General features: G+C 50.2%; 1 long non-coding RNA gene across 3 annotated transcripts; it reads left to right on the top strand.

The window, feature by feature from the left end:
- Positions 1 to 5,956: 5,956 nt before the first annotated feature.
- Positions 5,957 to 18,257, top strand: LOC120373922. 3 transcript variants are annotated; one of them, XR_005585805.1, is made up of 4 exons: positions 5,957 to 6,462; positions 7,285 to 7,382; positions 14,567 to 16,145; positions 16,646 to 18,257. It is a non-coding gene; the product is annotated as an uncharacterized LOC120373922 (long non-coding RNA). The 3 variants fall into 3 exon arrangements; XR_005585806.1 differs by having other exon boundaries at positions 5,961 to 6,462; positions 14,567 to 14,870; XR_005585804.1 differs by lacking the exon at positions 16,646 to 18,257 and having other exon boundaries at positions 14,567 to 16,337.
- The last annotated feature ends 92 nt before the right edge of the window (positions 18,258 to 18,349 follow it).

Genomic DNA, 18,349 nt, shown 5'->3' with positions numbered 1-18,349 from the left:
AGCTATGCAAAGGCTTCTGCAACGGCACAGCCACCAACCCTCCATAATCTCCCTATGCACCAGCAAGCTCCGTTTGCTGCCCCTAGCAGAGAGATGTCTTGAACAGGGATCTCGCAGGCTTGCTCTGGGACAAGACCAGCTGCTGGGGTATCCGAGTGAGAATAGATGTGCTCCCCATAGCTCTGCCGATGCCCCTCACTGCAGACCCACAGCCCCCTGCCATTCCAGTGCCCCTCATTCCTGACCTGCAGCCTCCGTAAGGCTCTGGGTTGGCACCTGCCCTAGTTCATTCTGTGAGGCTGGCACCCCTGTGCCAACTGCATTGTCTCCCTTGCCCCTACCATCTCTGATTGCAAGGCTCTGCCTTCCCCCCCATCTGTCTCTCTCTCTCCCCGCTCCTGCTCCATCGGTGTCTCCCTTCCTCTCACATTTCCTCCTCCTCCTGTACCCATTCATCCCTGGATTGTGGCAGAGGGGACCAGAGGGCGAGTGAGGGAGTGGAGGAGAGTGTGAGGGTTGCTGAGCAGCAAATGGGGGCAGACATTGCTTGTGCTGTGTGTGGCTGCAGGAAGGGACAGGGAAGGTGCTCAGCGATCTCCTGCCTCTGAACTGCAGGGCGCTGCCCCATTCAAGGATGGTCAAGGGCCTTTCCCTTCAGCCTTGATACAAGGGGAAATGGGACTGGATCCTCCTGAGTGGAAAATGGAGGCTGCCATCCGGATGTGACACCCCGGGTGCTGTTTTTCATTTCCCAGCCCCAGTCAGCTGACAGGGGTTGGGGTTATGAAAGATTCATTCCCCATCCTGGGGCAGGAGTCAGTATCCACAGACTCCAGTGGCCAGTCCAGGAGGGATTCTTCAGTGAGGCATAAGGATGGGAGGGCAGGGGCATAGCATTGAAACCAGAGGTCCTTGCGCGCTTGGCTTCTGCTCTGATGCTGGGCAGGGAGGGACCAAGAGAACAGACAGGAAAATAAAGGCAAGCTCTGTGGAAAGACAGCAGAGGACAGCGGCACTGGTGCTGCCAAACCATTGCAGCACAGCCAGGCCTGTGGGGTGTGGACTGTTGTTAATTTTGATGGCATAAATAGGCCCAAGAATCAAAGATGCTAACATGACCCTGTCACTGTACATCACTAAGCACTGGTTTGGAGTTTCCAGTACGAAGACTTCAGCCCGCACAGTCCCTTGGCAAATGCATCCTTCAAAATCTTTGAAACCTTTTATTAAAGATGCAGAAAAAGGCAAAACAGCTAAAGACTTGGAAATGTAAAGAGGCAAGGAGGGTCAGAGATTATTGGACCAACTTCTGTTGGCGAAAGACAAGCTTTCAAGCCCCCCGGAGCTGAAGAAGAGCTCTATGGAGCTCACAAGCTTGCCTCTTTCACAACAGAAGTTGGTCCAATAAGGATATTACCTCACCCAGCTCATCTCTATCATATCCTGGGACCAACACTGCTACAAGTATTAAGTCTTTCATTTTAACCATCTTCCTTTTAGCAGCAGCAAGTGTTTATAGAGACCCCTCCTCCCCCCCCCGCCATTGGACAATCATTTAGATGGTATTAAAGACATAATTGTCCTTTGGGGTGGGGGGAGAAGGAAAAAACTAGACAACATGGTCTGGAGCTGTTGTTTAAGTTTGATCCTGCTTCCTTTAAGACAAAACACGGCAAACACACCCAAAAGGGGAGAGAAAAGAACAGCAAAGACAGAACATGCAGCTTCTGTCTCGAGTGCTGGCTCCGACTTGCAGCCTCAGCGCTGGAGAAACACGGTCCAGCGCACGGTCTGATCAGCCACTCCAAGACCTGGCAAACTTGTACCAGCAGCAGCGGGCTGGGTCGGGTATTGCTTTTGGCTGCCTCTTTGGCCACAGACTCACAGCAGAGTTGCAAAAGGTGTAGTTGTTTTGGCCAGCTAAGCCTGACTATTACTAAACAGAAGGTAAAAAGAGACGGATGGACAGTTAATGCTGATTTTCGATAACTCTTGGAGCATGAGGGAAGTTCCAGAGGACTAGAAGAAAGCTAATGTTGTGTTCATATTTAAAAAGGGTAAACAGGATGACACAGATAATTCTAGGCCTGTAACCCTGTTACTGATCCCGGGCAAGATAATGCAGCAGCTGATATGGGACTTTATTAATCAAGACTTAAAGGCGGGTAATATAATTAATGCCACTCAACATGGGCATATGGAAAATAAATTCTGTCAAACTAACTTGATATATTTTTTGATGAGATTAAAAGTTTAGTTGATAAAGGTAACAGGGTTAATGTAATAGACTTAGACCTCTGTAAGGCATTTGACTTGGTGCCGCGTGACATTTTTATTAAAAAAACTAGAACGGCACAAAATTAATATTCCCCACATTAAATGGATTAAAAACTGTCTGGCTGATGGGTCACAAAATGTAACTGAAAATGGGAAATCATTGTCAAATGGGCTTGTTTCTAGTGGGGTCCCACAAGGATCAGTTCTTGGCCCTACGCTTTATTTAACCTTTTCATCAGTGACCTGCAAAAAAACATAAAATCATCACTGACCCAAACACTGGGGAAGTGGTAAATAATGACGAGGACAGGTCACTGATACTGAGTGATCTGGATCAGTTGGTAAACTGGACCTGGTTCCCAGTCCTGCTCCAGGACTCCAGTCCTGCTCCTCTGCTCTGGTCCTAACTCCTGATTCCTGACCCCAGCTTTGATTTCTGGTTCCTAGCTCTGGCTCCTGCCACTAGGCCTGGCGGCCCGTGCGTTGGTCCATGACATGCATTGTCAAGGTTCCTCCCCCACTCTGAACTTTAGGGTACAGATGTGGGGACCTGCATGGACACTTCTAAGCTTAATTATAAGCTTAGATCTGGTAACACTGCCACCAGCCAGAATTCCAGTGTCTGGTACACTCCCTGTCCCCCCAAAACTTTCCCCTCCCTGGATAGCCTTGAGGCTTTTCCACCAATTCCCTGGTGATACTGATCCAACCCCTTGGATCTTAACACAAAGAGAAATTAACCATTTCCCCCCTCCTTTCCCCCACCAACTCCTGGTGAGTCCAGACCCAATTCCCTGGGATCTTAAAACAAGAAAGAAAAAAAATCAATCAGGTTCTTAAAAATAAAACTTTTAATTAAAAAAAAAAGGTAAAAATCATTTCTGTAACATCAGGATGGAAAATACTTTACAGGGTACTTAGATTTATATAGCCCAGAGAAAACCCCTCTAGCCTTAGGTTTAAAGTTACAGCAAACAGAGGTAAAGTCCTCTCAGCAAAAAGGAACATTTACAAGTTGAGAAAACAAAAATAAGACTAACACGCCTTGCCGGGTTATACTTACAAGTTTGAAACATGAAAGACTGATTTAGAAAGATTTGGAGAGCCTGGATTGATGTCTGGTCCCTCTCAGTCACGAGAACGAACTACCCCCAAAACAAAGAGCACAAACAAAAGACTTCCCTCCACCAAGATTTGAAAGTATCTTGTCCCCTTATTGGTCCTCTGGTCAGGTGTCAGCCAGGTTTACTGAGCTTCTTAACCCTTTACAGGTAAAAGAGACATTAACCCTTAACTATCTGTTTATGACATGCATAAACAGGGGACTCTCAAATAGGAGTAGAGATGTTATTTCATCTCTATCTGGCACTGGTGTGACTGCTGCTGGAATCCTGTGTCCAAGTCTGGTGCCCACAGTTCAAAGAGGATGTTGATAAATTCAAGAGGGTTCAAAGAAGAGCCATGAGAGAATGATTAGAGGATTAGAAAACATGCCGTATAGTGATAGACTCAAAGAGCTCAATCTATTTAGTTTAACAAAGAGAAAATTAAGGGGTGACTTGATCATAGTTTGTAAGTACCTACATAAGGAACAAAAATATGATAAGAGAGGGCTCTTCAGTCCAGGAGAGAGAGGTCCAACACTATCTGATAGCTGGAGACTGAAGCTAGATAAATTTAGACTGGAAATAAGGTGTACATTTTTAACAATGTGGATAATCAACCATTGGAACTATTTACCCAGGATTCTCCATCACTGGCAATTTTTCAATCATGATCAGATGGTTTTCTGAAAGATCTCCTGAAGTTCTAACAGGAATTAATTCAGGGAAGTCCTCTGGCCTGTGCTATTCAGGTCAGACTAGATGATCACAGTGGTCCCTTCTGGCCTTAGAATCTATGAATCTGCAAGACAGGGATGAGAAGAGATCAGTTTGGGAGGAAAATAATGCAGGTGGGTGGGGCGCTGAGTGCAGGAACCCAAGTCTCATGTCCCAGGGGCTGTTCAGGATTTAGCCAAAGCTGGTGGAGGGGCCAATGTCATCAGGTCCCTCTCACTGGCCTGGACAGGAAGCCTTTCAGGACTGGGACAGTGACGGTCTAGCCGTGTTCTGGGTGATTGGGATGGCACCCATGATGGTGAAAAGCTCTCCTTCTAGCTGTCCCTGGCCTGGCATCATGACTCCCCATCAAAGTCTGTTTAAGGACTCCAAAAGGGGGTGATGAGCACAACAGCCCCTCCCCTTATGATTTGGTCCACCCATTAGGCCTCATTTCCAACCCACCAATTTTGGTTCCATTCATGTCTGGTTCCATTCTCCTCAGTCATGATGTCGACAGGCCTTGGGTGGTACCAGGAGCCCTTTGTGGTCAGACTAAGCCAGTCGCTGTCTCTAACTTTGGCTGATTTTTCTGAACAATGCACAATGGTGTGTAACGGACTGAGTTGGACTCTTACCTTAGACCGCTTAGAGCTCCGGCCTCTGCACAACAGTAACCTAAGCACCCTGGAAGCACCCTCACATGTTATCCTAGTGAGCTCAGGGAGATCACACTTAGCCCTGAGCTTTAGATTCAAGCACAGGGTCAATGTGGTGCCAGCAGAATCCAGGGGGAATTGGGAATCTGCAAAGGCACCTAAATCATTCATTGTCAAAGCCTGCAGAAGCCTGGTGCTGGAGCAGTGATTGGAGCAACCAAACTGCCCTTGGAAACCCATACTAGCTGGGTGGCTCCTGACCCAGCATGTGGACTGCTTACCCACTGGTCTGCGTGTTTGGGCCAGCACATAGCCCCTGCTCGCCATTAACCTCTGGGGTAGCTCAGGGTTTCATTCTCCTGTCTCTGAATGAAGGCATTCAGCAGGCTTCATCTCAGCCCATACGTACACACAAGTGCACACCCACAGACACACACTCAGAGACTTAACCAGCCACCCCCACCCCCACCCATACATACACACACTAATCACTGAGGCTGTGCTCTTGCTTAGCAGTCCTCCTGGGAGATGGAGACCTGCACAGCTGATCTGTGCATAGTGCAAACACAGGCCTGTTCTGCCAGTGACCTGGCTCACCTCCCAGCATGGAGTGGGACAGCCCAGGAATTCAGCCCTTGTCGTTTGGAGCTGACTGCCCCATTGCTGCCACACGGTAAGTATGAATTTGCCTGGCACATTAAGAGTCGCTAATGCTAGGAGTCAGGGTGCCTCTGCTGGAATAAAACGTGTGAGCCCCGGAGAGTGCATGATGTATTTGCAGTAATAATTATATGTGCCAATGTGGGCAGAGCTCCTCAGCATCTAGTGCATAGGCAGGCTTGGGAAATGGACCTGCTAGTGCTGGTGCTGTCAGATCTCGCCCCTCATCTGTGGGCAAAAGTCAGCAGACATCAGAGCACCGCAGGCCAATAGTTAGCACCAGCTAGATTAAAGGTGACCTCCCAAGGGGGACAAAAAGGAGTTTGTGCCATTTTTCACTCCTTGAGTGTGTCTGACAAAAGCCTGACAGGTTTTTCAAACACACTGTGATGGGGTGTTCCCCCCACACTAGGCCTGAAGGGGTGAAGGCAGGAGAGAGGGGCCAAATAACTGCATAGGCTGCACCTGGAGGGGAACCAGGGCTCAATAATGCTTAATTAGGGATGAAACTCACCTGGGCAGTCACAGGCAGGACTCCTATAAAACTAAGAAGCTAAGCATAGAAGGGGGTGCATGGGTAATAGACTAAAGCCACCCCCTGACCAAAGGGAGGTTTGTTAGTGATTATAGAGTCTGGCAAGAAGCCACAGGGTGAAGTAGCCATGGGGAGTGGAGGCAGCTCAGACAGGTGGTAAACCCTGAGGATGGAAGGAGGAAGCAGGACAGAGTCCAGGGAAGCAGCAACCCCATCTGGGAGTCAGTAGACCATAGCCAGGGAGCACAGGGTCCCTGGGTGGGCTCCCAGAGTAGAGGGCGGGCCCAGGTCCCCTGCCAGCTGCTGGGGAAGTGAGATAGCCTTGGCAGTAGAATGGATGACTGCCTGGACTGACTGAGGGACAGCTTGTCTAGAGGGAGATTGACAGACCCTTGGAAGTGTAGGACTGAAGTGACTCCCTGAAAGGCCAGGTCACAAGGGAAAAGGCTGCCCTAAGGGCTGTCCAACTAGTGGCTAACTCCCAGATGAGCCACGAGGAGGTGCCCCATTGGTGAGTAGTGAACCCTGTTAAGTACAGATACACAGAATTGTTCTGCTTGGTTTATTTATTTATTTTTAACCTTAAAAATCTTGGGAATGTCAGCTCTGGTCTGTGCTCTTTGCTGGAGGGTTCTCTGGCTGACTCAGATGTGAATCACAATCTTTCTTGGCCCTTCGTTGAAGGGGTGGAGGCTTTGACTTTTCAATGAAGAATGCTTTTCACCCAAGTGTTTGAATTAAGTGGCCAGCATAAATACATAAATAAAAGATGCCCTCCACAGGGCCAGCTCCTCAGCTGTTGTGATTGGCATAGCTCTACTGAGAATCTGGTCCAGAGAGTTTTAAACAGTACAAATAAAATCAGGTCCCATTTCAGTTAATGAAACTGTGTTTCCCTGGGGACCACATGGTGCAGTGGGTAGGGTAACAGACTGCAGCCCAGCATTCTACTCCCAGCCTTGTGACCTTGGCCATCTTGCTTCAGAAAGAATTCTTAAAGGAGGAAGGTGCCCATCTCCCCTTGACTTTCAGTAGGAATTGGGTGCCTAAATGCTCTCTGTGCTTTGGAAAATTGCCCCCTCTGTTTCCCTCCTGTCCTTTGATGGTCTTGTCTATTTAGATCATAAACTTTTTTGAGGGCAGGAACTGCATCTTGCCAGGTGTTTATACAGGGCCTAGTACAATGGGACCTCAATTTGGCTGAGTCCTCTAGCTGCAATGGGAATACAAATAATAATCCCTGATGCCACAAGCTTGCTGGCTGTCCACAGAGTCTCCCAGAGGAGGCAAGACCTGAATTTCTAATAAAAACCTACTCTCCCAAACCTTTCAGGCTTTCTCCCTTCATCACAAAGAAGCAAATGAAGGCACAAAGCCATGGGTAAAGGTTGCCTCGAGGGAGATGTATTCTCTGCTTCTCTTCTCCCCAGGGTAAGAAATTTAAGGACATTGTTATTTATTTCATCCAAACCAGGTCACAGCCACCATTCTGCCTGCAACGGAGGAGATGCCCTCCAAAGGGACAGCTGGGAGTTACCTATCACACGCCTGCACCCCTGCAAAGGGAGAGGCAGGGGTAGTAACTGCACAGCTGCAGCCAGCCTGGAACAAGCATTGGCTGAGTGTGATTCGGAGCCAGCTGGATGATCAGTGTTACCAAAAGTCCAAGTGACACTTGTAACCCAGTCAATTTAGGGAGGGATAAACTGATGGAAAGATTACAGGAAAACACAAAATGAGATGAAGAATATGCAGGGTTTTCTAGTCCTATGGGAACACCCTAGCAGCTGCTTCAGGGTTTCTTGCAAGTTCTTGTACTGTAGGATGGAAGAAAGTTTTGATCATGGGTCCCTGGTGCCTTGACCCCTTCCGTTTATATCCAACACTTAATATGCGATGTGGTGGCCGAGCCAGGCTCACTTAGCTGATTCTATGCATGAGCTATGGGCTGAGATGGGTTTAACACTTGCATTTCAAACCATGGCGCTAATCAAATTTGCAGACTCTGGGAAGCTGGGAGAGATCAGAGTAGCTTGAAAATTACCCGGGGGCTGTCTGATTTAGCCAGTCACCTCAGGGCAGAGCCTGTGCCTTTTCTCATGCATTACATGCAGTGCAGCTGCAGCGCACAACACACCAAAAACACACTGCCTGCAGCGCAAGCGCCAGTGTGCCAAGCGCCAGTGTAGTCCCCCAGCGCGCTGGAGCGCGGTCCCCAGCGCTGTCCGTTCCCCCAGGGGAGCTGACTGGAGCTGGGAGGAGAGTTTTCAGCGCTGGGCTTTGACTGACTACTTGCTTCTTCAAAAAAGGCGCTGCGGGCGGCTGCCGCGGCAGCGCTTTGAAATGCAAGTGTAGCCAAAGCCGACAGTGCCATGTGTGCTAGGGAGCTGGGCAATAATTAAAACCTATGGGTGCTCATGAGCAATCAGGAAAACAAGATGGTTAGAGAGAGCAGTGCGTGGGGGTGGAGCGCTTCCAATGGCGTAAATCATGGGATGGAGAAATGAAGTCATAGATTACAAAGCCAGGCTGTTGTGATCACCTAGCCCCTCTCAGTGCTTGACACAGATGATAAATGGAATCAGTCAACCAGGCAGGCAGAGCTGCCACCAAACAGGTAAATGGCAAATTGGGTTGTGTCCTGTCTCCCTCTTTCTAGTCTCTTGCTATCTGATCACTGTATCTAATTGCTCTCTCTGATCTCCCTCCCTTTTACTTAATCTCTCTCTCTGTATAATTTCTACCTATCTAATTTCTTTGCCTAATCACTCCTTTAGGACTTGTTTTCGCCCAGGCGAGCACTGAAATAACTAACGTGGCTTGAACTCACCCCAGCATTCTTTCAGCACAAACCTGGGTGCAGATGGCTATTTCATATTACAAGTGGTTTAAGTGTAATTGAATGAAATCACTCTCTTAATCTGAAGCAAAAGTGTCCACATGCCCTTGTGGAACCCTCTGGTGACTGTGTGTGACCAGTTCCCCATTTGTGTTGATTCACAGAGAACAGGAGTTGTGATGGCCCCTACCTACAGAGCCTTGGCAGCTCATGCATTGAGTTCATTCACTGGTGTGTCGGCCCAAATGGCCATCATCACATTGCACCAGAATGGCTAGGGGTGGGAATTAAACCCAATTTCATTGGGTCAGTGCCAGTTTGTGGGTGGCCCTGTGGTGATGGGTGCCTTAGACATACCTAAGCATCTGTTGGATACCATGCTGTGAACAAGACGTGCTGTATGGCTGCTCTGTTCAAGTTGGAGCCTTGTCATTCAAGGTTGGCTGCAGGTTTCAAAGATGTTTGGGGCAGGCAGTGAAGTGATAGGGCTTACAAGCCCAGCCTTCTATCTGCACAGCCGTGGGTTGTAGAGAACAGAAGTGTCGGTTATCCCATTAGTTAGAACAGGAAGCCTGGGGAGCCAGAAGGACAAGTCAGCAACATATCCAGCAGGGGGAGGGAGCTGAGGGCTGGTTAGAACACAGCCTCCAGGGTACTGAACCATGGGCCAGGAGCTGTAAGTGTTCTACAGAAAGCTGATGCACAGGTCTGATGGGAAACCTTCATTCTGGCATTTCCTAAGTTGAGCACTTGACTTGCAACCTTAATGTTCTCTTAACATAGCGTGTCTGAGGGTGGGGGTTGGGGGGTTAATATGGAGGTAGATCCACAAAGCGACTTTGGTGCCTCACTGCCTCTTTGAAAGCCTACAGCCAACATCTAATTCCAATGACATTTTCAAAGCCACCTCTCAGGTACTGCCTAGCCCTCTGCTGGCAGGCATGTGCACAGCTGCCTGGCCCCCAGGGAATGAGCTGCTCGGCCCTAGTGCAAGCTGCAGGGCCAGCGGACATGAAGGGGGATTCTCAAACAAAGTGTTCCCTTGCCTGTCTCCTGGCAGGGACCAGGCCCCATAAAAGACATGCATATGTGGAGTGTTGGAGCTATCACACTGGCAGAGCTAATTCAATAGTTAGTGGAGCGGTGAGCAGGCCTATGAACCTAACTGTCCCACAGCCCCTGTGAACTGGGCTAGCCTTGCTCTTTCTCCTGGTGAACATTGAATTTATTTAGACAAACTGGAGCAGCTCCAGCAGGAGATGCCCTTACCCACATGCCCAGGTGGTCACCATGCTCACCTCGGGGGTGGAACCTGGCTTCAAGTCCTTGCTCCCAATCCAGTAGAGCATGGATTGGAATCTGGGGGTCTCACATCCCAGATGACTTTCCCAACCACTGGCCTATTGGGTATAATGGGGTCTCGGTCTCGATTTATTTTTTTGCTGGTTAGCTCTAACCCCAGGAGAGGGTTCTTGGCCAGGAAGACAGAGCAGAGAGAGCACATCCCTTCTGCCTGCCAGTTAGGTGCCCAAGGCCCAGATCAGTGGGACTTAGACCCCTAAACACCTTTGTGAATCTGGGTCCTAATCCCTACCCCTTTTCTCTGCATTTCACTCCTGCCCAGCCCTGGCAGCCCCTGAGAATGCCTTTCCCTGTCTCAGTCTCCCTATGCGTAGGGGGAGCCTGGGTGGCTAACTCAGGGCTGAGAATTCCACTAGGCAGCAGGGTACCTAGGCATTGTAATGCCCATGCTCTATGTGGATCTAGCCCGTAACACATGTACACTCCTGTGCACACACTACAATAGTGTCAGGTGTATAATATACATTTAATGCATAGCATGCTTGTGCGTGGAGGTGGATCTATAGTGCACATGACAGAAGGCTCAAACACAGGTAATGGCAGAGCCCTGGCAATCCGAGAGCCATGATGTGATGCCAGAGTAGCATCAAGGCTGCGCTTTATGGCTCCTGCTAGAGCAGAAGAGGGGCGGGGACAGGATGGTCCCAGGAAATGCCTGTCAGGGAGATGGGGAGAGAGAGGGACAGACAGCAGGTGCCTGCGTTTATGCTAAAGAAGGGAGGCGTTTTGAAGGAAGACGGGAATGAGACAGACACAAAAAGGAGTGCAGGTGCCTTCATTGGAATTCAGGCTTCTCTTTATCTTGTCACCTGCTGTGATGCCATCTCAGCCTCAGCTGAATGCCCCCCTAGGAAGAAGCCCCCCCCCATTAAGTGAGCACAAATTGGAGTGTGGGATTGGTCAATCCCCTTCATTATGCCTGCCATCATTTATCTTCCGGGGCTGACACAGCCTTTGTCTCTCTCCTTCCCCTCTCTCTTTCCCTCTTCCCTTCTCTGTGTTTCCATTTTCCCAAGAAGTCTTTAATGAAATCTGCCCTTAATTAAATCCACATTCATTTGCATAATTACTAGGAAATTGAAATTAGCCCGTGGACGTGGCTGGAATACATTTAGGCTTTATCAATCATTCCCATTATGCAGGGCAGAGGGCTATGATGTGGGGCTGAGTTGGGGCAGAGACACTCCGCTGGTTTGGGGTAGGGTAGCTGTGTATGGAGGTGCCCTGGGACCCCTGAGAACTCTGCCAGTCCACCTCAGTCCTGGCCCACAGCCCCCCTGCTATCCCAGTGCTGGGCTCCCCATACCAATCAGTCCCAACCTGCAGCCCCCCTGCTCCTCCAGCCCTGGATTCCTCCCCCCCCCCCCCCCAGCTCTGCCTGCACTTTTTATTGCTGATTTACATCCTCCCTGTGGTCCTGGGCTTCCCACAGCGCTCTGCTGGTGCCCCTCACTCCCAATGTGCAACCCCTTTGTGGTCTTTTATGTTGGTACTTGTCCTAGCCTTGTGGTGGTGGAGTGCTCCTGCTTTCTGTTAATCTCCAGTGTAGCCCAAGGCACCTGGCAGTGCTCGAGCGCTCAGCAGAACTGGTTCAGCTGGCACTATGGCTGCGTGGCCAATGGACTGTACGTGCCACGCATCTCCATGGCAGTCTGGGCAACTCATTTCCTCCAGGGATTTCTCCTTGCCCCACTTCTGCTCCGACCCTCCATCGGCCCTTAGGTAAACCCAGAAGCTCTTGCACTGCGGTCCAGCCACTGCATGGCAGCCACACATACACCCCGCTGAGAGCGATTAGATCAATGGCTGCTGAGCAGCAGGGAGCAGAGTGTGAGTGTTTGCTTTCTCTGTAGGGGCAATGTGAAGAGCAACTTCTGGGGGCGGTGCGGGGGGTTGAATGGGTTGGAGTGACTGGCAGTCTGCTGGCAGAGGCTGTTTGTGTTGGATCACTGGTTCTGGGATAGCTATTATCTCAGCTCAGACCTCTTCCCCACCCACCCCAGCAAGGACCAATAATCTCCACGGAGACAAATACTTTGAAAAGCCACAAGAATCCCATGAGTCCCCCCCCCCCGATTCCTGAGAAAATAGGGCCCAAACAGTGCTTCCAGCAGTGCAAACGCCATCTGCCTGGAGGAGCACTGGAGTAATCAGGGTAGCGGTACAGGGCTTTGAGAGCTAGGGCCTGAATCCAGACCTCAAAGCCACAGCTCTACTCCCCAAATTGGGCAGAAGTAGCCAGAGAAAGGAGCTGCAAGGAACCAGATGGGAGGTGTGGGCCTCCCCAAGCCTGCTTTAGTTGGGTTTGGCCCTGCTTTGAGCAGGGGATTGGGCTAGATGACCTCCTGAGGTCCCTTCCAGCCCTGATATTCTATGATGCCACAAGACCGGCCCCACGCCAGGCTGGTTCTCTGTCCCCAGCTATGGTTACTCCATTTACCTAAAGCCAGGTAGCACCCCACAATGATAGCAGGCCTAGGGGCTGCTCGTGTTACTAGTAGGATAACTGAGATCGTATGCTGTGTGCTTCGTGCTATTGCTGCCTGAATGTGAAGTCTTTTATTGCTGCTGAAGGTTGTTGAGTGCTGACTGCTCAGACAGAGATGCCATCTCTGCATTGAGGAATCAAGTCTTGGAGCTATGGGCAGGACTCCAGAATCCTACTCCTGCTTCTTTGCCCCTGGCTTTTCTTTGGGCGATGCACTTCTCTGCTCTCTGCCTCAGTTTCCCTCTCTGTAATGATCCTGTCCCAGAGTCCTGGCATGTGAGTAAGGGTTAATTCATCAATGGTAATAAGGCTGTGTGAGACCCAGGATGAAAGGCATGATAGGTGCTCCAAGCAGTCATCATTCATTGGGCCTGTTATTTGTTAATGAATTGCAGGATGCGCTTTCAAACCAGCCCCTCAGCTTTGCAGACAGCATCCCCTAAGCTGCAGCCACATCTATCCCCTTCTTCCAGTGTGCTGCATGTCACAGCTTGGGAACCCACCTGCTGCAAGATGTGAGCCAGGTGCCTCTGTGGTCCTGGCCTGTTCTGACTTGCACAGAGCAGGAACTCGCCTCTGTTGCTATGTACTTGAATGAAACAGGAAGTGGCGAATGGAAAATGAGCCTGACAAGCTGCTGGATGATGCCTTCCCTGTGGTTTGGGTGATTCCTCCCATGGGACAATCCTGATGCCAGGGTCTCGGGTGGTAATGGGAAACCATCCAGGTACCCAGCAGTCTCTGGGTTTGCTGGCATGAATGCGTGGCAGCAACTTATACTGCCATTACTACGTTGTCCCAGCTACAATATAAACTACTGGCTGCAAGGCCTTCCCGCCCCACTGCCTTCTGCCTCCACCCCTCACTGCTCCTTTCTGTCATGGGCCAGAGTTACCAGTGCCACGTCCGACGGGGGCTGATGATGGTCTGAACCTTTCACTGCTGGGTCGCTGGGTCAGATCCCAGCTCAGGGTGGGACTGGCTGACAGCAGCTCCCTCTAGGGGCTATGTGAGATGGGCTGCTGGACTCAGTCTAGCTTGACAATGGTCCAGGTGTCCGTGCCCTTCTGAATCCCCACTGCGACTGGTTGGCTGAGTCAGCAGGGAGGCCAAGGGTTCCATGGGGCCAAAGCTAAAAGCCCAGCGGGGATGCTTTACACAGCCACTGTTTGCCCTGTACCTGCTCTGGGAATAGAGCTAGATGCGAGGGGGAGGAGCAGGAAGAAAGATAAGCCCAGATTCTAGAAGGTATTTAGGTGCCTAACTCCCTGCCTACCTGGGAGGGTCTGGGCCACAGTCCCCTCGTGGGGGAGGAAGGATGATCTTGTGCTGGGACTGGACTGGGAAGCAGGAGATGTAGTTTCACTTCCCAGTCCCTGGATGACCTTCATCGGGTCACAGTATCTCTCTGGGCCTCCAGAGACAATACTAATGGGGATAACCAACCTGCCTGGTGTATTTAGACTGTAAGGGCCATCTCTCAGCCTGTGTTCACGCAGCACCTGGAGCAGTGAACTCAGGTGAGGCCTCTAGGCACAGCTGTAATATAAATGATGATGATTCCAGTAGAGAGGAAACATTCTCATTCATAGAAAACCTCTTCCTTCAATTTGACCCTTTAAAATGGTCCATTCCGATATGGCAGAGAAGGGGCCGTTTGCCCATGTGTCCAATACATACACATATGCACCCCCCATGCCCTCAGAATGCACCCACTCCCCACGGAACCCGCCTGACCCAGGAAAAACTCAAAACACTTATTGGGATGGATTGTTGGTGTGTTTTCCCCTTGGCTTTATTTTATAGCAATTGTCCTCAATATAGAATTAAATAACACATTTAAAAACCTCCTGCTCACAAGTCAAAGAACTCCAAAGAATTTACAGCCATGTGTTCTCTTTTGATTGTTTGTTTTCCCTTTTCCAGGAGGGGGCGGGAGAAATCCAACGACAGCGCCGTGTCTGCTCATTTTCATTCTGTGACTGCCCCTCTCCAGGCGCACAGTGCAAGAACAGAGTATATACACCCAACCAGTTCACAAGACTAAGTCAAAACACAACCAACGGGATGCAGTGATGCTTCATGGGGAGATCAACAAAAACAGCTGATGGAGGAGATGCCCACACTGCTGTACAGATCAGATTCAATTGGGGAAAACGGGATGTCCAGCCTGTCACATCTACTCTCACCATCTCCTGATCCATCCAGCTGTATCTGTCAGTCTTGCTCAGTAGGTTATGTCCATTTAACACATTCAAGGGCCTTATCCAACTCCCATGGAAGCCAATGGCCAAATACCAGTTGGCTTCAAAAGGAGCAAGGTCACTGTCCTACCTGCTCTGAGTTTCCTGGTGTGGTTGCTGGCATGCTGAATATCTGGAGAGGTTTGCGGGGTTCAGTGCATGGATTTGTTTCACAGGTTCAAATCAAATAATGTCATGAACCTTTGTCCAAAATTCCTCAACTTTCCAAGGCTTGCTGCCCAAGTGAAGGGCTAAACCACCCCCCACCAAGGAAATATCCATGGCATCCATATAGTCTAGGGTGACCAGATGGCCCAGTTTTATAGGGACAGTCCCAATATTCAGGGCTTTGTCTTATAGAGGCACCTATTACCCCCCCCCCATCCCCATCCCAATTGGACACCCTAACATAGTCTCAACCAGATGGAATGGGGTTCTCACCAGGGGCAGCCTGCCTGTGGAAGATTCCCAGCCTGGTTTCTGCTCCAAAGCTGGTTCAGCTCAGAGCACAGCCAAGCTCTTAGGAACTATCCCACTGACTGGGAGAAGAGCAAGAGATGCCTTCTTCATCTTGGTGTGGCCTAAACAAGAAGCAAAGGCCTCTGGATTATTGTCACCCCACCAATCACAGCACTGCAATAAGGGCTGCAGCAGGGGTCAGGGAAGGGAGTGATTGGTCCTCTGCTTGGCCACCTTTATAGCAGGTGGGATAATGGGCGCTGACTTGGAGAAACCTGTATATGGGGAGGTATGGACTGTCCTGCCAGAAGCTGCCGTCTCCCTACAAACCCTTCCCCCACACTGAAATGATGAGGGCTCTCAATCCTCATGCTCTAGGACAACAGCTTGGGTCAGGAAGAATTTCCCCCGGTGTGATAGGACTGCACAGCTAGGTGCATTATGGAAGAGGGGACTGACATCTTCAAAGCATCTGGAACTTTAGCAGCCAGGATGCAGGGCTAGATGGGCCATTGAGCTGCTCTGGTGTGAGACCAAGCCAATCACTGGCTGTCAGCCTCATGTACTGGACTCAGTCTGCAAGGGAGCCAAAGGACAAACTCTTCTTGGGATATTTTGGGCTGGACTGAGAATCTGACCAGAAAGACTGTTCCAGGGCCACCTCTACGTGGATGGTCAGACACTAATGAGTCTGGCTAAGCAGCTGGTAATTTGCCAGTCACGGGAGACCTTCTCTAACTCAAGTGGGGGTCTGTGCAGTGGAGTTGAGGAATTGGATTCTAGTCCAGGGTCTGCATGGGCAGGTGTGTAATATATGTAGTAACAGTGTCTGTTCTCTGCAGCACATGCATTCATTCCACTCTCCTCTGAGTGATGTCACAACGAGACTCAGGGAGGTTGTCAGAAGAGCTGGTTGGAAAATTCAACTTTTTTGGCTGACATTTCAACTTCCGCTGAAAAAAACCCCAGGGCAAAATGTTTGCTAAATAAATAAAAATCACAGCCCTTCTTTTGGACCAAGAGTCAAAACACAGGCTCCAGCCCTTCCAGAAAGCAGCCAATACACTCGGTGCTTTTTGTGCTGGCAAAGACTCAGCCCCCCTCCCTTCAAATGGGACAGCCCGGGGGGAAACATCACTGCATTGTTACAACAGAGAATCACTTTATTTCTTTTTTTTTTAAAGGCCTTCACATCCACTGAGTTTTTGCTTTTTTTTTTTTTTTTTTTAAACTATATCCATTTTGTTGTGGTTTTTTTTGTCATTTTTTTAATTTGTGTTTTTTTTCTTTTTAACAATGACAGGAACTGAGGTAACACCTGTGACACTATAACCTCTCCTATAGGAAGAATATCCACAACCTGACAGCCAAAGGAATTACCACCCCCCTCGACAACCTAATAACAACAATGCAACAGAAAAAAATATCTCACACACATACACACACACCCTGAAAATCAACGAACCAACCGGAAAAATAAAAAAAGTTCTATGTGGTGTTCTTATTCCTTATCTACATTATTGCACGAAAGATCAAGGACATTGAGGGACCTAAGGCAAAAAGGAGAAAATGCGGCTCTATTATCTAAATCTGTGCAATGCTACCTCTAAAAAATACTCGAGCCCTGGTCTTCCCCAGAGCACGGGGTGACACCTAAACAGGAGGGCAAACGGATTGCGTTCACCCAAAATGTGGACTGTTGAGAAGGAGGGGGCGATGCTGCGTGTTGTAATGTTGGGGATGGCGGGAGAGGCCCAATGGATGGGATTGGTGACGCTAAGGAATGGCAGGAGATTCAGGGGTCAGCAAGCTGCTAGTCTTAAGGGTGGGGGAAGCCTCTCAGATGCTGTCCCTTCCTCACCATGGATAGGGTAGTCATTTGGGTGGATCAGTCCTGCCAGGGGATGGAGCAATGGGCTATCAGACATGGTGCCCCTCGGATACTGTACCCAGAGGTGCTGGAGAGTCACCACTGGTGCTCTGGCAGTGGTGGGGAAGGAGGCCAGGGCTGGGTGTGTGCTATGGTCAGCAATGGTTATACAGAAGACACACCCTCGCTTTCTGCTGAAGTCCAGTGGCACTGGCTGTTGGGTGCCCCGTGTGTTGGGTGCAGGGCTCAGACCATGCCCACCTGCCTGGTGTCTGTTTGTAAACTGCTGTTGCTGCTTAATAGCGTGATAGCCCTTTGTGCAGTAGTGAGTGAGTTGGGCCGTGCCCAGGGGCTGCGGCTCAGGGGGCAGGAGCTGCTGGCCAGTGTGACACCTCCACTCAGCCAGTCCAACTCCCCTCCCCTGAAATGGCCCCGGCTATGGCCCCTGGGGAGTGCAGCCAGCCCTGGGGAGTCTGGGATGGGGGGAGCAGAAGGGTGGACAGTACAGTTCTGTGCCACTAAAGCACCAACAGTGCCCAGCCCTCAGCCAGCTGGATGGCAGGACTGACCCTGTCTGTGCCCACACTGCAAGCCACAGGCAAGGGGGCCAAGCCAGATGCCCAACAGGGATCTGCCTTTGCTGCAGTGCTAACCCAAGCATCTACTCACTTCACCCTCCCTTCCCATCCCCACACAAGCCTGATGGTGCTTTACATTTGCGCTAGCTGGCCTGGGCTATAAGCTAAAACCTGGGTGCTGATTATGCTCAGACTGGTAACCTGCCCACTTTGCAGTGAGGATGCCAACTAAACCACTCATGTTCTACTAGTCCTCTGACGACCTTCCCACAATCCCAAAAGGGCAGACAGGTTCCCCATAATTCACTGGGAACGCATCAGACAGTGGCTCAACTCGCTGCAGTGCAAAGCACCATGGGATGGGTCACCCCAGAAGTCCTAGCGACACACACAGCGAGCACAGCACCAGATGCAGCTGCATCTGGCTTTGCACAGTGGCTGTTCACATCATCCTAGAATCTGGACACTGAGACCACCCCGCCTGTCGCCAGTGTTAGCTCTGCAGAGAAGATCTGCCCTGAGGTGCAGGTGGGGTAGGCACATGGCAGATCATGGGGGC

The sequence above is a fragment of the Mauremys reevesii genome, linkage group 10 (genome assembly GCF_016161935.1).
Source record: "Mauremys reevesii isolate NIE-2019 linkage group 10, ASM1616193v1, whole genome shotgun sequence".
Classification (NCBI taxonomy): domain Eukaryota; kingdom Metazoa; phylum Chordata; order Testudines; family Geoemydidae; genus Mauremys; species Mauremys reevesii.
Note: the sequence above shows the minus strand (reverse complement) of the source record. Positions and strands in the feature narration are given on the sequence as shown.